This window comes from Triticum dicoccoides, chromosome 1A, assembly GCF_002162155.2.
Source record: "Triticum dicoccoides isolate Atlit2015 ecotype Zavitan chromosome 1A, WEW_v2.0, whole genome shotgun sequence".
Taxonomy (NCBI): domain Eukaryota; kingdom Viridiplantae; phylum Streptophyta; class Magnoliopsida; order Poales; family Poaceae; genus Triticum; species Triticum dicoccoides.
Window position 1 is genome coordinate 276802348 of NC_041380.1, and position 6416 is coordinate 276808763.

General features: G+C 60.9%; 1 protein-coding gene across 1 annotated transcript in view; it reads left to right on the forward strand.

Annotated features, from left to right (window-relative positions):
• The window catches only part of LOC119268841 (ribonuclease 1-like), a 9260-nt gene extending 3260 nt beyond the window's left edge, over window positions 1-6000 (forward strand). The window contains exon 5 of the transcript XR_005133327.1: window positions 5911-6000. The gene's annotated coding sequence lies outside the window, so the exon portion shown is untranslated. The remainder of the gene's footprint in view (window positions 1-5910) is intronic.
• Window positions 6001-6416: the final 416 nt, after the last annotated feature.

The window sequence follows — 6416 nt, forward strand, 5'->3', positions numbered from 1 at the left end:
TCCCCCTCCCGCCGCTACCAGCCTCCCCGCTCCCAGGCGGCGTTTCCACCAGCCTACGGCGGCAACGGCAACCGGGGACGCCCGGGAGCCAAGAAGAAGAAAAAGAAGGGTCCTCCGCGCCCTCAAGCCGCCACTTCCACTGCTACCGTGGCTCCTCCTCAGGGTGCCTCCGCCGCGGCCGTGGTTCAGCCGTGCTTGAACTGCGGCCTCTCCGGCCACTTCCAGGTGGCATGCCCCAACCCACCATCGTGCTACTTATGCAAGGAGTCCGGGCACCCCGCGATTCTTTGTCCGGATCGCCCGGTGACAGAGGAGCTCATGATGTATGGGCACGGCATCGAGGACTTGGCCTTCTTCCACATCGAGGTGCCCGAGCTCGCCCCACCGCCCCCCTCGCTGCTAGCCCTGCTGACGGTTGTGGGAGAGGCCGTCGCCACTCTGGAGCTGATTGAGGCTGAGCTCAACCACCTGTGCCGCTGCACGTGGGACTGGCAGGTGACCCCCACGGCTCCCAGCTCCTTCTCTGTGGGGTTCCCAGACGCGATGAGCATGGGCTTCTGCACCCGCAGCAACAACATCACCCTGGACCTCAACGACATCGTGGTGAACATCTCTGAGCCGCAGTCGGATCCCAGAGCCGTCGCTACCCTGGACACGGCCTGGCTCCTCATTTCCGGCCTCCCTGATGTTGCCCGTTCTGAGCGGACCATCCGCAGTATGTCCAAGATTCTGGGCCGGGTGGTGGTGGTGGATGAGCTCTCCCTGCGCAAGGAGGAGGAGGTCCGGGTTAAGGTGAAATGCCTGGACTCCTCCAAGCTCCACGTCACGATCCGGGTCTTCTTCAACGATGACGGCTATGACCTCAAGATCCGCCCCGAGCCTCCGTCCCACGTCGGCCGCCCCCGCCCCGCCGCTGGCAGCCTCTTGGGGGGGGCCCGGCTGATGATGACGACTCCCACCGCCGCCGCTCGCGCTCCTCACGCTTCGACGATCCTGCCGAGGATGAGGATGAGTCGGAGCACTCTCGCTCCCCGGCTCGGGACTCCTCCAACCCTCCCGCGGTCGGGGCGGGGCGGGACCAGGGCGTACCGGGTGTCGGCCATCGATCTCGCGGTGGCCCTCCGCCTGGCCACCCCTCTGGCTCCCTCCCCGTCGGCGTCGGAGTCGACCGGGGACATCTCCAGCGTGAGCCTCCTCGTCGCCCCACCTTCGTCCCCCCGCTCCCCCGACACCGCCTCAACCCGCTCCTCCGACACCGCCTCCACCCGTCGCCCCGCGACACCAGGGGCTGAGCTCACCCCCGCCGGCTCGGCCTCTCAGGTGTCCCCCGCGATTGGCGACATGGGGGAGCTCGTCCCCCCCTCCGCGGCCCTCCCGTCCCCTCCGCCCTCGGGGGCTGCGCTGGGGGTGGCTCTGGGGTCACCCGCCCCCCTCCCCGTGTCGGGGGCGTCCAGCCTCGCCCTCGCCTCGCCGGCTTCCCCTGCCGCCTCGGTGGCGGTGGATGTCGCCTCCCCAGCCTCCGCGCACCCCACTCTGATGGTGGCGTATGCCAGGAGGCCTCGGTCCACCTCGACGCCGGTGACGTCCTCCCGCCGCAGCGCCCACCTGGAGGCGTCGCGGCCGGGCGACTCTCCTGCGCCTTCCGTCGCCGAGCGAGCGGAGTTCCGCGCCACGGTCCGGAACCTCGAGTCAGGTGCGGACCCCGACCTTCCCAGTTCTTCTCGTTGCTCCTTCTCTGCTCTCGAGGCCGCTCCCCTCGGCCACCTCGCTAAGGTGGCCAATGACTCGGCTATCGTCTTCAAGGGGGAGGTCGGTCCCCCCTTAGATCAGATTGAGGCCATTAGGGCCCGAGAGATCCTCCACGGCAGGCTGGCCGAGACCCGAGCCCGCCTGCTCCGGCCCCAGGTCCCGACTCCACCGGTGGCCGACGGGATTATTCGTGGTCGCACCCGGTCTCGCACGGCCGCCCTTCGCGCTCAAAGCGCCTCTTGTGTCCTGGGGTCAAGCAGCCCCCCAATGGGGGTTTAGATGAGGGCCCTTTTCTGGAACCTCCGCGGCTTCGGCCATGATGGTCGTCGTCGCCAGCTCATCAAGTACATCCGGGATGAACATATTGACATTGTAGCCATCCAAGAAACCCTTCGATCCGAGTTCACCCTCCAAGATCTTGAGCACCTGAGCCCCCACCTTTTCGCGTGGCACTGGCTCCCTTCTAGTGGGACCTCAGGCCACTCGGGTGGCATCCTTCTTGGGGTGAAGGATGCTACTTTTGAGGTGGGCGGCATGGACCGAGGGGATTTTTTCGTTAGCATGGAGATCTTCGAGCGGGCTCTGAATTTCAAATGGGAGGTCATTGTTGTCTACGGTCCAGCGGATCACCGCCGCTCCCCGGCCTTCCTTGCCGAGCTGCATCTGAAGATCTCCAACTCCCCACTCCCTGTTGTGGTGGGGGGTGACTTCAATCTCATCCGATCCCCGGAGGAGAAGAATAATTCCCGGATTAATTTTCCCCGGATGTTATTATTCAATGACTGGATCGCGGAGCTGGGGCTCCGTGAGCTTGACCGGACAGGTGCCAGATTCACCTGGACCAACCGGCAAGCTGTCCCGACACAATCCGTGCTGGATCGTGTCCTAGTTTCCCCGGAGTGGGAATTGCGATGCCCTCTGGCGTCGCTCCGGGCGGTTACCCGGATTGGTTCCGACCATGCCCCCCTTCTCCTCTCCACCGCTGACGAGCGCCCCCCTCCCCGCCGCGGTTCCGGTTCGAGCTCTTCTGGCTCAACCAGACTGGCTTCCGGGAGGCCGTCGTCGCCCGCTGGATCTCCGCTAGGTCGGCGCCCCACCGCTCCATGTCTGCGGTCGACTCTTGGCACTTTTGTGCCAAGCTAGCCCGCCAGTTCATGAAGGGTTGGGGGGCTAATTTAGGGCGGGACCTGAGAGAGCGCAAGAAGTCCATCTTGGTGGCTATTCAAGCTCTGGATGCGCGTGCGGACTCGACCGGACTCTCCTCGGATGAGTGGCTGCTTCGCTACGACCTGGAGGACCAGCTCTCCATCATCTACTCGGATGAGGAGGCTTACTGGCGCCTGCGGGGTACCCAGAGGTGGGTGCTTCAGGGTGATGCCAACACCGCCTACTTCCAGGCGGTCGCGAACGGCCGGTGTCGCCGCAACTCCATCCACTGCCTGTGGGAGGGGGGCGCGCAGTTAGTGCTGCCCGAGGCCATCCGCCTTCATGTGGATGGCTTCTATAGGGCATTATTTACCCCCACCCTGCGCGGTGGGGCTAGCCTCGCACCCGACATTTGGTCGGGCGCGCTAGGAGTTTCGGATGAAGCCAATGCGGCTCTGGTGGCCCCCTTCAGTGAGGACGAGGTCCTCGCTGCCATTAAGGGGATGAACTCCTCCTCGGCCCCGGGACCGGACGGTCTCCCAGTAGCTTTCTTCAAGGCGTTCTGGCCTACCATCAAACCCGAGGTCATGGCTCTCTTTGAGGAATTCTACTCGGGTTCCATGGATTTGGGGCGCCTCAACTATGGGGTGGTGACCCTCATCCCCAAGGTCCCGGGCGCCTCCGATATTCGCCAGTTCCGCCCCATCATAGTGATTAATGTGATTTTTAGGATCCTGGCGAAGGTGTACGCCAATAGGGTGACCCTCCTTGCGGACACAATCACCCACCCGAACCAATCCGCCTTCATTCGAGGCCGATTTATCCTTGATGGGGTGTTGGTGTTCCACGAAGTGCTCCACGAGGTCCGTCTGAAGCGCCATAGGGCGGTCTTCCTTAAGTTGGACTTCCACAAAGCCTATGACACGGTGCACTGGCCGTTCCTGAGGGAAGTCTTGCTTCACAAGGGCTTTGACGACCGTTGGGTGACCCGCGTCATGCAGCTCGTCTCCTGTGGCCGGACGGCAGTAAACATCAATGGCGCCATCGGGCCATTCTTCCCTACCCTCTGTGGGGTCCGGCAGGGGGACCCCTTCTCGCCGTTCTTGTTCAACATGGTGGTGGATGCCCTGGCTGCCATCCTAGATAAGGCCAAGGCTGCGGGACATATTAGAGGTTTGGTCCCGCACCTTGTTGGAGGGGGAGGGGTCTCCCTTCTCCAATACGCTGACGACACCATTGTTATGGTCGAGGGATCCGCCCTTGAGATTTCCAACCTGAAGTTCCTCCTTCTGTGCTTCCAGCAAATGTCGGGCCTTACCATCAACTTCGACAAGAGCGAAGTGATGGTGCTCGGTTACCCCGCTGAGGAAGCTCAGTCCATTGCCGATCGGCTTAACTGTCGGCTGGGTTCTTTCCCCACGACTTATCTGGGGATCCCCATTAGTGACTCGCGCCTCACCGTGGCGGACCTCCGCCCCACGGTGACCCGTATGCAGCATCGCGTGGAGCCCTGGAAAGGGCGTTGGCTGTCGAAGGCGGCCCGCGTGATTCTTATCAACTCCTCGCTGGCCAGCCTCCTGTGGTTCCTCATGAGCTTCTACAGCCTTCATGAGATGCTCCATCAGGAGATCGCTAAATACCAGTCCAGATTCTTCTGGGCAGGGGAGGAGGGCAAGCAGAAATATCATATGGTCAGCTGGCCAGATATTTGCAAACCCAAAGACCAGGGCGGTCTTGGGATCCTGTCCTCTCGGCGCATGAACATCGCCCTCCTGACCCGCTGGCTATGGCGCATTGCCAATGGCGAGGGAGGCCTCTGGCTAACTATCATCCAGAACAAATACCTACGTGGACAGCCCCTGGCGTTCTGCCAACGTTCGGGCGGTTCCCAGTTTTGGCAGGCTGTCGTCCAGCTGCTACCGGTTCTGCGTATAGGCACTTCCATCTCTGTGGGCTCTGGCGCCTCGACCTTTTTCTGGCTGGATAGATGGCTTGGGGACTCCCCTCTAGCCGCCCGGTTCCCCATCCTCTTTAATATTGTAGTTGACCCTCGGGTCTCTGTCGAGGCGGCCCTTATTGACTTAGGGCGCCTCGCGTTCCGCCGCCCTTTTGGACCTGCCGAGGTGGCTGCCTGGGATGATCTCCTCCAGGACATTGCCCTGCTGCCTACCGACGTGGCAGACGCTCCGGATGCCATCTCCTGGCGCCTAGATCCCTCCGGCCGCTTCTCCACCAAATCCCTCTACGCGGCCATTGCCCCCTCGTCAGCTCCGGAGCCCTTCGGCCTTATCTGGGACATTCGCCTCCCACTTAAGATTCGGATCTTTCTGTGGCAGTGGATCCACGGCCGCCTCCCGACCGGCGTGGAGGTCCTCAAGCGCCATGGTCCTGGTGATGGAATGTGCCCCTTGTGTGCCACGGTTGAGGATGCTAATCACATCTTCTTCTCGTGCTGCACGGCACAGTTCCTTTGGTCTTGTTTCCGTGAAACGGTTGGCGGACAGTGGTGCAATACCAACTTTCCTGACTTGCTTGCCGAAATTCAGGCCTCCCCCCTCGCTACAGACATATTAGATGGCTGTGCGTCGGGGTGCTGGCCTGGACCTTGTGGACGGTTCGCAATAGGCTTGTCATTCAGAAGGTGCCTCTTTGACGTGCGACTGACTCCATCTTTAGAATGTGTGGTTACTTGCAGCTCTGGCGGCCGCTTAGCCGCCCCCCGGTCCGGGACGCCATCGACAGACTCCTCATCGACCTCCGTTCGTTGGCCTTCCGCCTGGCACCTCCGCTCCCGCCGCCACCCCCGGAACCCGACTAGTGGATGATTCTCTTCTGGCGCGTGTGCCTTTTTGGCTGTGTGTGTTGGGCTTGTTGAGCTGTGCCCTCAGCATTACCCCTTGTTGCTTCCTTGTGCCTGGACTTTGGGTGCGTGTGGACCTTGTGTTTGTGTGAACTTTGTGGTTGTGGCTTTGGCATTGGCTTTATCTATAAAGCGGGGCGCGAGCCTTTTTCGGTATAGTAGTAGTATATGCATGAAATAATGTTCTTGCCTTTCCGGACGTTCATCTGGCGCGTGGTGTGATAATAATGTAATCCGAGGGTACCGCAATATTTGATTACCAAGTCGATCTGTAACGCTTTCTTGAATAATAATAATAATAATAATAATAATAATACAATAGTACATTGATATGTGTCTTTCTTTTTCTTTCGAGATACATCCTACCATCCGGGATAATTACCCCACATGTCTCATATACTATCATGTAGTAGTATATATATACTACTTTGTCATCCACGGCTTCAGACTAGGATCCTTGCATCACGTCCTCTCGCTTGATCCGCGTCATCGTTTACCTCTCGAGGCCGCTCCTATGACCATCTCGTCCACCGCGCCGGGATATTTCCCCGCCGCCACCGTCTGCCCTCCTAGATCTACTTGCACGTCGTCGACAACCATCGCTACTGCAGCACCCTCAACGTCTCAGCAGATGCTTACATGGCGCCACACTAGAGGCGGT